Source organism: Polypterus senegalus, chromosome 1 (assembly GCF_016835505.1).
Source record: "Polypterus senegalus isolate Bchr_013 chromosome 1, ASM1683550v1, whole genome shotgun sequence".
NCBI classification, from domain to species: Eukaryota; Metazoa; Chordata; class Cladistia; order Polypteriformes; family Polypteridae; genus Polypterus; species Polypterus senegalus.
Window position 1 is genome coordinate 308,349,354 of NC_053154.1, and position 20,096 is coordinate 308,369,449.

A 20,096-nucleotide genomic window follows, 5' to 3' on the forward strand; every position below is an offset into this window, starting at 1 on the left:
TGACATTGCATTGGGTAACAGCTGCTAATCAACGGTTATGTCCTGCCATGGCTCATAACAAATTCTGCATAAAAATATATGTCCAGCGACAGAGCTGACAGTGTTTTGTTGAATCACATGGAAACACAGTGGTTTGCGTTCAGTGATTGTTTCTTTCTTATGAAATGAGTACTGCACAAGACAAGACAACTCCAAATAAATGAAGGAGTTTGTCATCAGGTTTGATATGGCCCGTAACCATAATAGAACCAAAGCCTGTTCATGTGGTTTTTCCAGGGCTTTGGGCTTAGTCGATACTAGCACAAATACATTTTCTGTTAAAAGCAGCATTTTGAGATTGCTTTTAAAAGTTTATGATTCCACAAGAAAATACCAGAAATGTATAAATCTTTCTTATTGGACTCCTTCGCACAGAGTGCTTTTTGGTTATACATCAAACCCAAAGTAAATTGAAATACTAACAAAACAAGGAGAAAACAAATTGAAATTTATATGAGGTCAGACTATGAAGCACAGTGGCATTTAAAGGTGACAATCGAGTATAAGGTAGAAAAACTATTGAAAAATATAAAGTGGAAGTGCTGCCAAAATAAATCCAGCAGAGAGTTGTGTGTTTCATGTGTAGAAGGAAAAATTTTTATTAGCAAAAGAGAATAGCAAAATTAACATACAGAGCCAAAAAAAGTAATTAAAAGCTTCTAAAACATTAGATTAAGCATAAATTAGAATGTTAAGCAAATAGTTAACTAAAAATCAGTTATATTGCATTATTTTATAGGCTTACATTAAAATTTCCAAAGTAAAGAAAAGAACAGCTAATTGATGCAGCGAAACCAGTTTTGGACAGGATAAGAGTTTGAGAACACCTGTGATTCAATGCTAGGAAGAGATAACATAGAGAAGAGGCCTCTGAAACCAGCTGGGTTGCTGAATCAGCAGAAAGGCTTTTACTATATGCAGGGTCACGCTGACCTAATGCATGAAGAGAAAATCTTAGTAAATGCAGGCATTAGCAAAAATATTATAAGAATATATTAGCAATTAACTTTAGTGTAGAAATTAAGACAAATCAAGCATGCCAAGCAATGATCAAATGAAAGCACATGCTATACTTATTTTAATTAAAGTTTAAAAGCTTCAGGTCACTATTGTAAAAAGTTTGGAAGGCTTAAGAGAGGAAAACCCATATATGGAATTGAAGCCTTGGCCAGTTAAAGAAAATGGGAACAGAGTAGAAAGATAACACATTCCATAAGGGGGCCAGTAATAGGAATAGTGAGGAGATAATAAGGGTTACCATGGAAACTCAAAGTCTGATTAGACGGGAGTAAAAGGAAGTAAAAGGGAGTCAGAGGAGGTAATCAAAGAAGCTCATTAGAGCAAGGTCAGAAAAGAAAGGAAATTACATAGTAAAGCCCAAAAATGGTGAAGAGGAAGCCTTCCACCCAGTCTTAGACCAATCAGAATAAGCCGAGCTGACACCAAGAGGAATAATGAACAGTGAAGCCAGGTGCAGAATGAGCTGATTGAATGAGCCAAAATGATAAGAAATTGTTATAAAAACTTCAATGGCTGTAATGATCATTGCTGAATTGGGTTGAGTCCGTGTTGTTGATTTATTGCAATAAAGCCTTAAAACTCTGTCTGTCTATCTCGAGTCCTAATAGCCTTTATTTTTAGGTAAAAAGCCTTCTGATGATTAATTTTTCGCCACGACACATGGAGCAATACTCATTGGCTGATTCAGAGAAGTAAAGAAAACGACAGTCTCCACAAAAAAGAGGAGATCACAGAGGAAACTATCAAATCAAACTGAAGTCATCAGTAGGGATGTGTTTACTAAAAGCTTCATAATGTTAAATACTTTGTTATCTCGTAGTTAAGATAGTTTGTTAATTAACCAGTGCTTCCTGAAACCCTTTGTAACTAAAGAAATACATAACGTCATTCATGTTTCAATAATTGAATCAGTTGTATAAATGGTAAAAGAATCCATTAGGTTGTTTGACAACCAAGCTAACCCTGTAAAGTACATGGGAATGGTTATCTTTATGTATGTATGTCTCTGCCCACTTGCCACCTTAGTTACAGTTTTTATTTTTGTTTTTATTGTTATTATTATCATTGTAACCAACTGGCACACCATCTGTGGTTAGTTTCTATCATTATCATTAATGTTGTAGCTATACACTCCTCCAACATGACCTGAATTGAACAAAACAGACAGAGGTGATGGACAGATTCATTGTTGGATTGAAACTTTTGACTTCCTGGTTAGGGCGTGCCTTTTTAAAAAAGACAACTAGTTTTCTGAATGTATTTCATCTTGGCGAAGCAATTAAAGCAGTAACCAAAACAGTCATTCCCATAGCCAATCTTGTCATTCAAAAGATTCAAGTCTGCTTTATTCCTTTATTCAGCAGAATGACATTGTGACTGAACAATGGCTGGTATGTATTTGGAACATAATTTGACTTCTGTAGAAGAGGAGTTTAGTGATATGTCTGTTTTCGCAATCCATTAAAGTGCATCTTGATAGGAGACTTTTCAACAACAACAAAAGATATTTTTATAGCACATTTGCATACAAAGCATTACGCGGAAAGTGATTTACCAAATGTCAAAGAAAAGGTTTCAGGAAATTTAAAAAAAAATTAAATGTATAGGAATGAATAAATGAAGAACCAAAAATATTAAATAAGAACAAATCAATACATACTTAAATAATGCAGATATACGTGTTCTAGATAAACTAAAGTGTTTAAATACGGAATTGCTTTTGTGTACCATTGTGTTTCTGTCTTCACCTTCCTCAGATATAACCTAATTACTAAGAAAGCTCCCTGTGCCTCTCTTCAGTTTCATTTCTTCTTTTTAGATGGTAGATTGCTGTTTTCTGCACAGAGCCGTCTCTCTTACCAGACACTCTGTTTGTTGTTGCTTGTTTACCGGACAGTCTGTAGAACAATACATGCTAGTGTATGGATAAATTGGGGGTATATTAGTATTAAATACATAAATCCTTATTTCATGATATTTTTTGCATTTATTCAATATAATAAGATACACACAAAAGTAACATGTATGCTTTGTTATTGAGATAGAGAAGAGAGGGGTATTCCACAAAGTGCATTTAGCTAGTGACGCAGTAGAGGTTCTGATCCACTACTTGAACCCTCAGGTACCACTTCAAACACCAAGTAAAAGTCCAAATGTTATTTTTATTTGAACAATACAGTGCACAAAGCACCCTCCACTCCACAATACTCATAAATCAATAAACACTACAATACTCAATCCTCCTCTCCCAGACACTTCGCTACCGTTCCACCCAGCTCAGCTCAGTGTCTGGGCTTTCCCAGTGTCCTTTTATACCCCCTGACCCGGAGGTGGTCCTGCCCCACAGTCCAGAAGTCCTTATCACTTCCGGGTCAGGGTAAAAGTCATCTCCTTCAACCTGGCAGTACGTCATCTTCTGTTCACGTGACCAGGTTATAGGGCACCTAAGAGTTCACGAGCCCCCCTACAGCGAATCTCCCTGTGGTTCCCAAGGAATCCAGCAGGGCTGTGTATAAAACCTACAAAGTCCATGAGGCCCTGCTGGAACACGGGGCACGTCCATGCTGACGGGAGAGCTCCTCCTGGCGGCCAGGGGATGAGGGCGGAAAGCCTTGCCGGATATTCATCACACTAGTAACTTTTACTGAAATCAAGACGCTGGGCTTAAATTGAGATAGTGAGCCAGTTTTGTAACACCAAAGAGAATTTAGGGCAAGTCATGCTTAATAACCCAGGCAACTCTCTCTCTCTTACACTTCTCTTTACTCTCTCAGGCTAAGTTTTGAGAATTGAGAGTTCATGAAATGAAACCTCGACAAAAGAATCCAGGGATTTTTTTTTAGTACATCTAATATTGTCGAACTCCCCATATAACCTAACCATGTCATTTAATAAAGTAAATGAATACATTTTGTCTTTCATTACCACTTTTTTTATCATTGACAGAATTCTGCAGCGTATTTAATGTTGTTGCATTCCAAGATACAAATGAATCTAATAATGGTAAAACATTAAAAGCTACACTTTTTATTGAAAAATGACAATTAATAATATAAAATATATACTAGTTTACTTTATTATGTCATTTCTCTCCAAGAAAAAGGTACAGTAATTGAAGAAATAAAAAGCTTGAAAGATGAGTGTCCAGTACTGTCAAAATCGTCGCGTATTCTAAATCAGTAAACCAGTAACACTAAAGTAGTGCAACGATGTGCATTGTAATGTACAAGACACAATGCTGCACTTCAAGACCTTCTGGGATCAACTTTGTGAGCTCCTGTCTTTGCGTAAATGAAAATAAAGCCCAAGCAATGCAAGAAGACAAACCCTTTGCTTAACGCAAATGATACATATTATGTTTGGTGAGATAAGCAAATGTATACTTGTTTTTAAAAATTACAAACATAGCATCTTTCTATAGTGAAAAGCCATTCAGGTCCACGTTATTAAAATTGTTTTATATGCACTTATATTTACACAGGTTATGTAACTTGCTCAGGGTCATTGACATAGTCACAGGGAGGATTAAAGCAGATTCTTTGGACTTTAAATTCCAGGATCTTACGTTCTACATCACACTCCTTGAATTAAACTGCCATAGTATTATTACTACTAAAGAAGTATCCACCTAATAACTGAGACCACTTATTCTACTGCAGGCTTCAGAGCCGGTCAGATATGGAAAATTATAAATAATTACATAAAAACTGAATGTGTTACAGAAAAAGTACCAGAAAACTGAAAAATAAATAAATAAATAAACAATAGGGTGGCACAGTGGTAGTGCTGCTGCTGCCTCACATTTAGGAGACCAGGGTTCGCTTCCCACGTCCTCCCTTGGTGGAGTTTGCTATATCCTCACAACAGGGTCAAGGGGGTTTGCTGGAGCCAATCCCAGTCAACACAGGGCACAAGGCAGGAGACAAACCCTGGGCAGGGAGCCAGCCATCCGCAGAGCAAACACACCCCCACACCAAACACACACTGGGGACAATTTAGGATCGCCAATGCACTTAACCTGCGTGTCTTTGGACTGTGGGAGGAAATCGGGGCAACCCACACTGACACGGGAAGAACATGCAAACTCCAATCAGGGAGGACCTGGGAAGCGGGAACCCAGGTTTATTGTTTATTAATTTATTTTTATTTTTTTAAGTTGTGTTTTTTTTAATTGTGTTTTTCTCAAACAATTAAAAAAAAACCTTTATTTTCCTCTCAGGCAACGCTGGGTATTTCAGCTAGTTTTATAGATAGATAGATAGATAGATAGATAGATAGATAGATAGATAGATAGATAGATAGATAGATAGATAGATAGATAGATAGATAGATAGATAGATATAAATAAATACTGTAGATAACAAGAACTAATGTTTGATGATGCTAAACTCAAAATAAACCCAGAACACATATATGACAATAATAATTATGACAACATTATAATGAAAGCATGAACCAGGCTTAGATTGGTTCTGACTGGCTCCTGGTAACTAATAGGAAATTGCCTGCAAACAAAGGAATGGCTTTAACATTAATCATCAAAGGGTTTTCAAAAGAAACACAACTGGAAAAATTAATTAATTTCTTTCTTACTCCGGTATTCCTTTTCACATTTTCTCACAGAGCCCTCAATGTAACTTTTTCCCAATGACAAAAAAATTGAGACAAATGATTTATAAATGAAGAATGTTCAGAATAAGAAATTAAATTATCAAAGGGCAAACTTCAAAAAGTGTTCATGAATCCTCTGTTTTGTTTTTTTCATTATGTAAAATGTCAACCTCTGTATTGAATGATTACTCCTTTAAAATGATCGTATCACATCTCATTTCATTTACGGAAAACACTTTTACTGGTGAGCATTGCAGTTTGAGCAGCCCAAGCAGGACAGCCCTACGCTTCACTTTTCCCAAGTACAGATTCTGGGTCTTACTGAGAATTTCCAAATATTTCTAAGCCATTTGAGAGATAAAATCCCACCAGCATGTCCTGGATCTGTTACAGGCTCTAAGTCCGCCTGAAGGATACGCCTGAAGCAACTCCAGGTGGAGCCACTCGAAAGCATCCTTACGACTCTTCCAAACCACCTCAACTGGCTGCTTTTATCCAGAGGAGCAGCGACTCTACTATGAGGCTCCCCTGAATTGATGAGCTTCTCATTCTATCACAGACTATCAGCCTAGGAAGGAACCTCATTTCACCCACTTGTAAAGCAACAGTTTTGTCTTTAAGCTCGGTTCCCACTTCACCTACATGGACCAGTACAGTGCCTGCAGAATAGTTGTGGATGCTCCATGTTTCAATAATTTAATGACATCAGTTATATAAATGGTAAAAGAATCCATTAGGTTGTTTGATAACCTAACCAAGCCAACCCTGTAAAGTACATGGGAATGGTTATCTTTATATATGCATGTCTTTGCACATTTGCCACCTCAGTTACAGTTTTTATTATTATTTTTATTATTATTATTATTATTGTAACCCAACTGGCACACCATCTTTGGTTAGTTTAATTAATGTTGAGGCTATACACTCCTCCAACATGACCTGAATTGAACAAAACAGACAGAGGTAATTTACGGATGAATGTTTGGAATGAAACTTTTGTCTTCCTGGTTCGGACGTGCCTTTTAAAAAAAACAACTAGTTTTCTGAATGTATTTAATCTTGGTGAAGCACTAAAAGCACTAACCAAAACAGACAAATCCCACGGTAATTCAACATTCAAGTCTGCTTTATTTAGCAGAATGACATTGTGACTGAACAATGGCTGGTACTTTTTTGGCACATAATTTGATGTCTGTAGAAAAGGTGTGGATTTATGGAAATGTGCCTATTTTCTCAATCCATTTAAGTGCAACTTGATCTGAGACTTCAAGAGGATTATAGACAAATGTAATTGTTTCAACTTCAAAAGATATTTCTAAAGCACATTTGCATAGAAAGCATTTAGCGTAAAGTCATTTACAGGATGTCAAAGAAAAGATTGCAGGAAATTAAACAAAATTAGAAATGTATAGGAATTAAAAAATGAAAAACCAAAAATGTTAAATAAGAACAAATCAATACATACTTAAATAATGCAGATATACGTGTTCTAGATAAACTAAAGTGTTTAAATATGGAATTGTTTTTGTGTACCATTGTGTTTCTGTCTTAACCTTCCTCAAATATAACCTAATTACTGAGAAAGCTCCCTGTGCCTCTCTTCAGTTTCATTCTGCTTGTTAGAAATCATGTGAATTTCCCCTTGGGATTAATAAAGTATCTATCTATCTATCTATCTATCTATCTATCTATCTATCTATCTATCTATCTATCTATCTATCTATCTATCTATCTATCTATCATAAACTGCATTTCACATCTATCTATCTATCTATCTATCTATCTATCTATCTATCTATCTATCTATCTATCTATCTATCTATCTATCTATCTATCATAAACTGCATTTCACATCTATCTATCTATCTATCTATCTATCTATCTATCTATCTATCTATCTATCTATCTATCTATCTATCTATCTAAATCAAACAGGTGGATTGCTGTTCTCTGCACAGAGCCTTTACTCTTACCAAACACTGTTTGTTGTTGCTTGTTCACCAGACAGTCTGTAGAACAATACATGCTAGTGTATGGTAAAAAGGGGGGTATATTAGTATTAAATAAATAATCCTTATTTCATGATATTTTTTATATTTATTCAATGTAAAAAGATACACACAAAAGTAACATGTATGCTTTGGTATTGAGACAGAGAATTTAGTGTATTTAGTTAGTAACATTTGCTTAAATCATGACGGTGGGCTTAAATTGAGCTACTGAGCCAGTTTTGTAACACCAAAGAGAATTTAGGGAAACTCATGCTTAATAACCCAGGCAACTAAGCATCATCTCTTAGGCTTCTCTTTATCAGGCTAAAGATGAATTTTAGCAAAGTTTTGAGGATTGAGAGTTCTTGAAATGAAACCTCAACAAAAGTATCCAGGGATTTTCTTTAGTATATCTAATATTGTCGTACTCTCTGTATAACCTAAACTAGTCATTTAAAAAAGTAAATGAATACATTTCATCTTTCATTGCCTCTTTTTTTTTATCATTGACAGAATTCTGCAGCATATTTAATGTTGCTGCATTCTGAGATATAAATGAGTCTAATAATGGTAAAACATTAAAAGCTACACTGTTTATTGAAAAGTGACAACAATTGATAATATAAAATATATAATAATATACTTTATTATGTAATTTCTCTCCAAGGAAAAGGTACAGTAATTTAAGAAAAAAAAAAGCTTGAAAGATGGAGGTCCAGTAATGTCAAAATCCATCCATCCATTATCCAACCTGCTATATCCTAACTACAGGGTCACGGAGGTCTGCTGGAGCCAATCCCAGCCAACAAGGCAGGAAACAAACCCCGGGCAGAGCGCCAGCCCACCGCAGTGTATGAATATGGATGGGCCAAATAGAAACAGGTGGTTTGTGAATACGGTGGGTGTTGTCTCTTTAAGAGAAAACTTCACCCACCTGGATAAATTGACCTAGAAATGGACAGCCACAGCTAACTGGGCGTTACAGTAAGGAAGCAAAATCTCTGCCTCAAATGTTCACTTTTATGTGGTAGATTTGAATTATTGTAAAGAGATTTTATGGGGATTTTAAATACATATATATATATATATATATACATATATATATATATATTGTGGAAACCGTACCCCCAAACACAGACAGACTGACACCAGGATGTTCAAAGCACACTTCTTTATTTTTCCTGAGCACCACAATGCCTTCTTTCCACCAAATCTCTTTCCTTTCTTCTTCTTCTTTCTCTCTCTCTCTCTCTCTCTCTCTTGACCTCCTTTCTCCTCCTCACAAGCTTTGTCTCCTTCCTCCCAACTCTGGCTCGTTGTCTGGAAGGAGGCGGCCCCTTTTATCAGGACCCGGATGAGCCCCAGGTGCTCCCCTTGACGTCACTTCCTGGTGTGGCGGAAGTGTCAGGGAAAGCCCCTGGAAGCACTCCGGTCTTCTTGAATTATTTCCGCAGCACTTCCTGGTGTGGCGGGAGTGCTGCCATCCAGGATTCTCCAACTGTGCGGGCGCCCCCTGGCGGTGGCCACGTCCTCTCACGGGCATCCCAGCTCCGTCTCTGTGGCCCCCAAATAGACCCGGGCGGCTGCCCTCTCGTGGCCGAGGAGAAGCATTGTCCCCGTTGGGGACTGTCCAGGCGTCCCGGCTGGGCATTGTCCCGGTACATCTGTGACACTGCCCCTCACCAGCTGAAGCCCATCAGGCAAACCCGCGAGGGTTAACAGTTTCCCAAGGCGGGGTCCCGGCGTACCATCTTCCATAGTCTGAACCTGTAAAATAAGACACAGGTGCGGAGACGTCATCCCGACGCTGCCTAATGGCATTTCTGCTCAGGGCATACGGACAACGGCTCCACAAATGCCCAGCTTCATGGCACCTGTAACACCGGCGCACCCCTTGCCTTTCAGGTGTTCTCCGGGCCTGAAAACAGGACGTGAACGCCCGTGCCTGCATCCGTTCAGTTTGGCTTGGGGCAGCTCTCCATTGCCTCGGAGAGAGCTCTCTTGCCGCACACGAGCTCTCACTCACTCTTTTCGCCCTGTCCGGAGACCCCTCCATTTTTCTCTGGGGCCTCCCGTTACTTGAGTGCTGCAACAGCTTGGATCCCCTTATGAATTAAAGCGGGACCCCTTGCTGTTTGCACACCTCTCGATCGGGTTCCGAGCGCCGCCGCTTCTTGGCGCAGGGCGGTCTGGGTGCCGACACATACAAGCTGGCACCGCCCCCCCGACTCCGCTTGTACTGCGGTCTCAGTACTCGTCCCCTGATCTACTGTCGGAACCCCTGCTACTTGGATCCCTTCCATTACATCCGGGTTCTTTTCGCTAGGGATTCCATAATCCTGTTCGGTACCAGTGTCACTTACCTGTACCGAAGCATCGGACTGACTGGAGAATCCCACGTCGCGCCGCGTTAACCACCCCAGTACGGCTCTCAGGGGCGTGTCCGCAGTCTACTCCAGCGTCTTGATCACACCCGTCAGGTTCTGTAGTACCTGTAAGAGAGGCTGTACAGGACGAAAGACCTTCTCTAACTCCTGTACAGCCACCAACAAGTCACTTAAGTCAGCCGCCGGTGATTTCATATTTTTTTCGTACTCACCGGCCGGCTGGGAGCCAGGGAGCTCCTGCGCATGCTCCACTGGGTCTTCGAGTGTCCCAGGATTGACGTTCATTGGTCCCGCCTCCTTGTACCCATCGGCGGGCACACAACACACACCGTCCAATCCCGTACTTGTTTTGGGGAGGAACTTCCGGTCTTCCAACGCTCTCTCCACCCTATGAGCGGACGTCTTTGGGGAAGAGGCTTCCGGGCAGCTTCCGCCCCGCAGCCATTCTGCAGTCGACAGCGGCTCCTCTTCGTCTCCCGTCGCCGTCTCATTGTCACTCCACGGGTCAGCGTGCTTTGCCAGAGATGCGGATTCGGGCAGTCCCCTACTAAAAAACAAGACCAGGGGACCGCAGGGTAAGTCCCGCCAAACGCCTCACTATCCGATACAAGATTTACCTCCCGAATCCTGTCTTCTTGACTACACTGCCGCTGGGCGGCCTCCTACGCCGCCCCGTGCATCCGCAACGACAACGCCGGGTAGAGGTGTCGTTATCTTCAGGGCGTGTTTGCCCTTCTTTCCCATAACAGTAGACGTCCGTTCGGCGTGGTCCTCTGCGAGCGTTTCGAGAGATGTTAGCGCAGGTTTGCGGGCCGCGATGGAAGTGCGCCTTTGTCTGCTGTGCGGGGTTGGTTCCACAAAATATTTAGAAAACGGGGTTCCCCCCTTTTAGCAGGAGGTAGGCCCCACGTTGGGCGCCATTGTGGAAACCGTACCCCCAAACACAGACAGACTGACACCAGGATGTTCAAAGCACACTCCTTTATTTTTCCTGAGCACCACAATGCCTTCTTTCCACCAAATCTCTTTCCTTTCTTCTTCTTCTTCTTCTTTATCTCTCTCTCTCTCTCTCTCTCGACCTCCTTCCTCCTCCTCACAAGCTTTGTCTCCTTCCTCCCAACTCTGGCTCGTTGTCTGGAAGGAGGCGGCCCCTTTTATCAGGACCCGGATGAGCCCCAGGTGCTTCCCTTGACGTCACTTCCTGGTGTGGCGAAATGTGTCAGGAAAGCCCCTGGAAGCACTCCGGGTCTTCTTGGAATTATTTCCGGCAGCACTTCCTGGTGTGGCGGGAGTGCTGCCATCCAGGATTCTCCAACTGTCCGGGCGCCCCCTGGCGGTGGCCACGTCCTCTCACGGGCATCCCAGCTCCGTCTCTGTGACCCCCAAATAGACCCGGGCGGCTGCCCTCTCGTGGCCGAGGAAAAGTATTGTCCCTATTGGGGACTGTCCAGGCACACTCCATATATCAAGAAAACAGTTTTTAAAAACTCTTTTCTTAATTCTGGTAATGGAACCGTTTTCCTTGACTAAATGTCGTTAATACAATCACAATAAATGGTAATATTCAAATTACAGTACTCCCTTTCTTTAGTCCCCTCTGCAGGGCGCACACACAACTGGGACAATTTAGGATCACCAATGCACCTTATCTGCATGTCTTAGGACTGTGTGAGGAAACGGGAGCACCCAGAGGAAATCCACACAGACACGGGGAGAACATGCATACTGCACACAGGGAGGACCCAGGAAGCGAACCTGGGTCTCCTAACTGCGAGGCTGAAGTTTCCAGAAATAACCCTTATTTATGGCTACATACAGTGAATAACCATGTCTAGATAGGAGCAGATTTATGATATACTAGTAAATTATAATTTTAAAGGGACTCATAATACGCACAAGTTTTCTTTATTTGTTCCCAGAGTTGAGTGCTGCTTTGTTAAGTGATGGTCCTAAGAGGAATCACACAACCCAATAAAGAACCAGACAATATCATTAAAGGACTAGGATTTTGAAAAGTGTGGTTCTTATACCTTGTGTCACACATAATATTTCGGTCTCCCCAAAACAGAAGAAGCTTTTTTGGCACACAAATGGACACAATGAATAGGATATATACCTTTTAATTTTACCAGACATGTTGAAAAATGCCACCTAATAATTTTCCAATGCTGTTGTTATTGGATCAATGACGCATTTGCCAAACATTAGTGTGCTTTAGGCTCCTTTGAATTCTTCAGACTGTGTTTCTGTTATCTCATAAAAAAATGCTCAGGTGTCAATATTTTATTTTGTTCATATAACTGGCATAGGGTGAGATGGGGGCACAGAATTTGCATATTCTCCCCGTGTCTGTGTTTGTTTCCTCTGAGTGCTCTGATTTCCTCCCACAGTCCAAAGACATGCAGATCAGGTGCATTAGCGATCCTAAATTGTGCTTGATGTGTGTGTACTCGCCCTGTGGTGGGCTGGCGCCCTGCCTGGGGTTTGTTTCCTGCCTTTTTGGCTGGAATTGGCTCCAGCAGACCACCGTGACCCTGTAATTAGGATATAGCGGGTTGGATAATGGATGGATGGATAACAGGTATATATTTCAATAATTTATTTTGTGTTCAGTGTCATTAATTAAAATATTATTCACATTTTCAGAATTAGAGATATTTACCATTGGTCAAAAGTTCATAAAACTAAACTGAAACTGGCAAGACAGCTGAAAATGGCATAAAAGTTAAAACACGCTTTGAAGACTAAAATAACCCTGCTCCCTGTTTCCATATAATAACATGGAGAGCTTCTACACTACTATTTATTATCCCCCATTGTCCTTCCATTATCATGTAGTCCTTGAAACAGTTGCTTCTGGGGATCCTTCCATTATGATGGGACCAAGTGTATCCTGATAGTGACACCGATGTTGCACTGTAGACAGGGATGTTTGTTTCTCAGATAGCTTCCTGTGCAAGTCAGTTCCGGAATTGTCACAATTCTTTACTTTGGACTGTTTCTAGAAATAAGGAACATCAAGTTACATGAGTCTTGCATGAAGAAAATTTTTGTGTTATTCATAAAGCTGTACTCTATTTTTCCAGTACAAGGTCATGAGGTGCTGGGGCTTTAAGTCAGGACACCTATATTATGGCAGTATGACAATGTATAGTCATCTTAATTAAATGTCACTACTTCCTCTTCATTCTGTCACTGAAATGTTTGTCGAAGCTTTTATGCATTCCATGTCTCTCTAAAGTCACCTTTTATAGCTTGTAGCTTGCCATTTTGGTTATTTTGCTCTGCAGGTGCAGTGAAGCCTGTATAGCATCAGTCTTGTTTGTGAGACTCACCTGCTTGAGAGTGTGTGACAAAATTTCAATTGACTCACATGTAGCTGGGTGTGTGATCTGACAATGGACTTCCCAACAGACTTCCGATCACGACATTACACTCACCTAAAGGATTATTAGGAACACCTGTTCAATTTCTCATTAATGCAATTATCTAATCAACCAATCACATGGCAGTTGCTTCAATGCATTTAGGGGTGTGGTCCTGGTCAAGACAATCTCCTGAACTCCAAACTGCATGTCAGAATGGCAAAGAAAGGTGATTTAAGCAATTTTGAGCGTGGCATGGTTGTTGGTGCCAGACGGGCCGGTCTGAGTATTTCACAATCTTCTCAGTTATTGGGATTTTCACGCACAACCATTTCTAGGGTTTACAAAGAATGGTGTGAAAAGGGAAAAACATCCAGTATGCGGCAGTCCTGTGGGCGAAAATGCCTTGTTGATGCTAGAGGTCAGAGGAGAATGGGCCGACTGATTCAAGCTGATAGAAGAGCAACTTTGACTGAAATAACCACTCGTTACAACCGAGGTATGCAGCAAAGCATTTGTGAAGCCAAAACACGCACAACCTTGAGGCCGATGGGCTACAACAGCAGAAGACCCCACCGGGTACCACTCATCTCCACTACAAATAGGAAAAAGAGGCTACAATTTGCACGAGCTCACCAAAATTGGACAGTTGAAGACTGGAAAAATGTTGCCTGGCCTGATGAGTCTCGATTTCTGTTGAGACATTCAAATGGTAGAGTCAGAATTTGGCGTAAACAGAATGAGAACATGGATCCATCATGCCTTGTTACCACTGTGCAGGCTGGTGGTGGTGGTGTAATGGTGTGGGGATGTTTTCTTGGCACACTTTAGGCCCCTTAGTGCCAATTGGGCATCGTTTAAATGTCACGGGCTACCTGAGCATTGTTTCTGACCATGTCCATCCCTTCATGACCACCATGTACCCATCCTCTGATGGCTACTTCCAGCAGGATAATGCACCATGTCACAAAGCTCGAATCATTTCAAATTGGTTTCTTGAACATGACAATGAGTTCACTGTACTAAAATGGCCCCCACAGTCACCAGATCTCAACCCAATAGAGCATCTTTGGGATGTGGTGGAACGGGAGCTTCGTGCCCTGGATGTGCATCCCACAAATCTCCATCAACTGCAAGATGCTATCAATATGGGCCAACATTTCTAAAGAATGCTTTCAGCACCTTGTTGAATCAATGCCACGTAGAATTAAGGCAGTTCTGAAGGCGAAAGGGGGTCAAACACCGTATTAGTATGGTGTTCCTAATAATCCTTTAGGTGAGTGTATATCTGTTTATCAGGTTTGGAGCTCTTACACATTTTGTTTATTTTTTTTTCTAAAAATTGTTTCTGACATTTTCTTAAATTTTATTCTGTTTAGAATTCATAAAGACTGGACCCTGAGAAAATCTTTCAAAAAACAAAAATAATAATATTCAAGCCCCTAAAAGCAGAAGCCTTCTTTTTACTATTTTATGTTTAAATTTTGCTCTTCTAAACTTAATGTTTGTTAAATATTTGGCTTTTAGACAAAAGCTATTGGTATTTTCATTTTGATATTTTTATTAAAATATGCGGCTATAATAACCTCTAGTCACTAGCAAGAAAGTGAACACTCTGTAATCCGAGTATAGCATCAAGTCAATGACACTTTTGGTTGCTGGTCAGTGATGGTCTGGGGAGGCATATCCACGGAGGGACGCACAGACCTCTACAGGCTAGACAACACCACCTTGACTGCCATTAGGTATCGGGATGAAATCCTTGGACCCATTGTTAGACCCTTTGCTGGTGCAGTGGGTCCTGGGTTCCTCCTGGTGAACGACAATGCCCGGCCTCAGGTGGTGAGAGTATGCAGACAGTTCCTGGAGGATGAAGGAATTGATGCCATTGACTAGACCCCAATCTTGACTGACCTCAATCCAATAGAGCACCTCTGGGTGGGACATTATGTTTCAGTCCATCCAACGCCATCAGGTTGCACCTCAGACTGCCCAGGAGCTCAATGATGCCTTGGTCCTGATCTGGGAGGAGATCACCCAGGACACCATTCATCATCACACTACGAGCATGCCCCCCAACCTCAAGTTGTCAGGTATGCTTACCAACACCTGGAGGCCATACAAATTACTGAGTACGATTTTGAGCTGCTGTAATGAAATTTTGGCAAAATGAACTAGCCTAGCAGTTTTTTACTTTGATTTTCAAGGTACTGTATCTTTGAATTCAGCCATATGTAGGTTGAAAATTTTCATTTCCATCAAACAATGTGACATCCTTTTGTTCCTAACACATTACCCAGTCCATATCAGTAGAGATAGCCAGCAGGATTTTTTTTCCCATTGAGATCTGATATGTTTCAAAGTATTCCTTTAATTTTTTTTGAGCAGTTTATATGTATATACAGGTACATATTATGAGGTGCCAAACAAACAAATATAATTTTCGGAATATATAAAGTCAGTGTTCTGAATATATAAGACCAAAGCCTGATTATATAAAGTCAGTGGCGGAATATATAAAGTCATTCCTGAATATTTAAAGTCATTGTCGGAATATATAAAGTCATTCATGATTATATATAACGTCAAAGCCTGATTATATAAAGTCAAAGTCGGGATATATACAGTCATTTTTGAATCAGTCAGTCAGTATTGGAATATATAAAATCATTCCCAAAGATATAAAATTAGGAAAATTCACAAATGAAATGGTCTAGTTCCATCAGATATTCTGTAATTTCCGTGCTTGTCATTTCACTCGTACTAGTGAAAGGTAAACTTCGACAAAAGCCACTCAGAGTTGATTGGGCTTGTGAAGTTCATCCAAAAATGTGCCCATACAAAAAGAATAAATAAATAAAGTGTTCAAAATGCCATTCACATATTTAATTTTGAATACATTAACTGAACAGTGTTTTTTTTTTTTTTATATATATTTTTCTGAAGAAGTTTTTGTTAACTTATTTCATTACATTGTATTAGGAACTCATTGAGTTTCAATCAGTATCAATATAATCTGACTTTAAATTTATATATTCACAAATGAGTTTATATATTCCGACTCTGACTTTATATATTCCGGGATGACTTTATATATTCTGTGGCTGACTTTATATATTCAAGTTTTGACTTTATATATTCAGGAATGACTTAATATATTTCGACGCTGATTTTATATATTCTGAAAATCTGTTTGGCACCCCATAATATGAATATCAGCAACACAGGAGTGCCGCAGGGGACTGTACTCTCTCTGGTCCTGTTCAGCCTATATACATCAGACTTCCATTACAACTCGGAGTCCTGCCACATGCAAAAGTTCACTGACAACACTGCTATCATGGGCTGCATCAGGAGTGGGCAGGAGGAGGAGTATAGGACTTATTAAATGGTGTGACTCAAACCACTTACACCTGAACACCAGCAAGACCAAGGAACTGGTGGTGGATTTTAGGAGGCCCAGGCCCCTCATGGACCCCGTGATCATCAGATGAGACTGTGTGCAGAGGGTACAGACCTATAAATACCTGGGAGTGCAGCTGGATGATAAACTGGACTGGACTGCCAATACTGATGCTCTGTGCAAGAGAGGACAGAGCTGACTATACTTCATTAGAAGGCTGGCATCTTTCAACATCTGCAGAGTTGTAAGATGCTGCAGATGTTCTATCAGACGGTTGTGGCACAGGCCCTCTTCTACTCAGTGGTGTGCTGGGGAGGCAGTTAAGAAGAAGGACGCCTCACGCCTGGACAAACTGGTGAGCAAGGCAGGCTGTATTGTAGACATGGAGCTGGACAGTTTGACATCCATGGCAGAGCGACGGGTGCTGAGCAGAATCCTGTCAATCATGGAGAATCCACTGCATCCACTGAACAGGATCATCTCCAGACAGAGGAGCAGCTTCAGCGACAGACTGCTGTCACCGTCCTGCTCCACTGACAGACTGAGGAGATCGTTCCTTCGCCACACTATGCGAGTCTTCAATTTCACCCTATGGTAAACGTTAACATTATTCAAAGTTATTGTCTGTTTTTACCTGTATTTTTATTACTCTTTAATTTAATATTGTTTCTTGTATCTGTATGCTGCTGCTGGATTATGTGAATTTCCCCTTGGGATTAATAAAGTATCTATCTATCTATCTATCTATCTATCTATCTATCTATCTATCTATCTATCTATCTATCTATCTATCTATACAATATATATATAAGTATATAGTAAATTAAGCAGTACTGGGATAAAAGACGAGTTAGGGCACTAGATGGTGTTTAACTTTTTTAATGTCCGGAGTATTGCAATAATTGAAAGTAAAAAACAGAAAGAAGTTGAAATTAAGTTTTCTTGTATTCTAGGGACTTCTGTCTTTACATTAAAAAATCTCTTTTTTATTTCTGCTTATACTTTCTAATGCACAGCATGGACATATGAGAATACTTACTAATTTATTACTATTATTTTTTTCAGAAGTAACTAAATTGCACTTTTCTTTAAATAATTTTTTCCGAACCTACATTTTTTTACTTTGACTTGAGCAGTTTCAATGCAAGATACTTTCAGTTTTACTGGGATATATTTTTATCTTTCTTTTAATTCTTCTACTGTAGTAGATTTTTTTTAGCACTTTTTCCACAAAAGATTAGCGCGTGTTCCTTTATTTAGTGTTCCCGGTGAACAGCTTCTGCTGTATGTATTTTCCACAACAATTTAAGGTCTGGATTTTGGCTTGACGACAGTGCTTAATTGACTTCCCAGTTACTAATCTTTGGTTTTGTTTTAGTTCACTTCTCTTCTTCTGGTCCTTTTTTTAAAAGAAAATAATACCAGCATTCTGAGACAGTCCTGAGGGCTTTTTACCAAGTATACCTATGTTTTGTGCCTTTCATGATCCTGCTTGCCACACCATTTACTAGAGGCCATTATTCTTTAGCTCTGTTCTTTTCATGTTTAGACTGTACCCTGTGAGATCATTCTCAGACTTGGGCCACAGTTCTTCATCTTCAGCCTTTTTATGTTTAGTGTGAAGTCATCGCTAAAGAATATCAGGCTGTTTGTCGACACATGCCAGAGTACGCCTCAAGGTGACCCCAATGACATCGTCTATTATGACATCATTTTAAATGGGTAAATCACATTTACATGTTAAAAGTGTTTAATGGTACAAAATAGGCCCTTATCTTCAGGCGAGTTTCTTGGTTTCCCTTTAAATTGTCAGAGATTTCAATTCTCAGACATTTTTGAGCTTCATTCTAAATCCTAATAATGCTTGAAATTTAATTACACAGAAGTAATGACAAAAATGTACATTAATCTTTCAATGACTAATCATCCAAAAAATGATTTCACATTCATTGTCCAAGTATACTGGTGTGAACTGTTCAGATGTATTTTTGGGTCAGATATTCCTTGAGCACTGAAAGCTGCACTGCACCATTGGTCAGTCATTCACTTCGGATATGAACAATTTTAGCTCATCATCCTCCTCACCCTCACAATTTGGTTAACTTGTTCAGATTGATGAAATACATTTTGTGACCTTTTGTCCGAGTTTTTACTGCAACATCATAATTGAATTTGGACTTTCCCTGGATGATTATAAAATGCAGATTTTTTTATCTTTAGCCATTACTTATAAAACTATTTTGTTGTTTAGGATTGTTATCTGGCAAGATGGGCAGATTTTGTTCCACTTCATAACCAGATAACCTTCTGTTTCCCATATAATCACCTGACGCAATCATAAATGTGCTAGTAATTGAACCCAATTAAGCCCATACCAACACAAACACACCATTGTCTTTCTTCTATTAGAAAGCAGCCTTTAGCTTAGACTCAAAACAACCTTTCTCACTTTGGCTTGATTATCCAGAAACATTGTTTGCGGAAATCTGGTTGTTCAGGTTTGAGTACATTGGTAAACTTAAGGTAGAGGGGCATTTCTTCTTTTGAAGTTCACTGGTTTAGACTGTAGACTTCACCAATGTGGACACTAGGGGGCGCGAGAGAGACCCAACCTCTAGACCAAGGTTATTATAGTTGAAGAAAACTAAAAACTGTGGTGAGCTGGTGCCCTGCCCAGGGTTTCTTTCCTCCAGCAGACCCCCGTGACCCTGTAGATAGGATATAGCGGGTTGGATAATGGATGGATGGACATAGTACCAAAGGAGTCCAGTCTTCATCTCAGGTCACTGGATAGCGTCCATGTCTCACAACCACATAGCAAGGGCACGCACACACACACACACCAAGCACACACTAGGGACAATTTAGAATCACCAATGCACATAACCCACCTAACCTGCATGTCTTTGGACTGTGGGAGGAAACCAGAGTACCCGTAGGAAACCCACGTAGACATGGGGAGAACATGCAAACTCCACGCAGGGAGGACCCGGAAATGAACCTAGGTCTCCTAATTGCAAAGCAGCGCTACCCACTGCGCCACCGTGACCCTGGTACTAAGTATCTCCAGAAAATCCTTGGGTACCGTTGGTTTGACTTTGTGTCGAATGAGCGGTTGCTCATGTAGTCCCGAATGGGGCACATTACCTACATTGTGAGGGGGGATCAGCTACAGCACTATGGCCATGTGGTGCGTTTCCCTGAGGGTGATCCGGCTCGTAAGATCCTCATTGTTGGAGACCCGAATGGCTGGACCAGGCCAAGGGGTCACCCATAGACA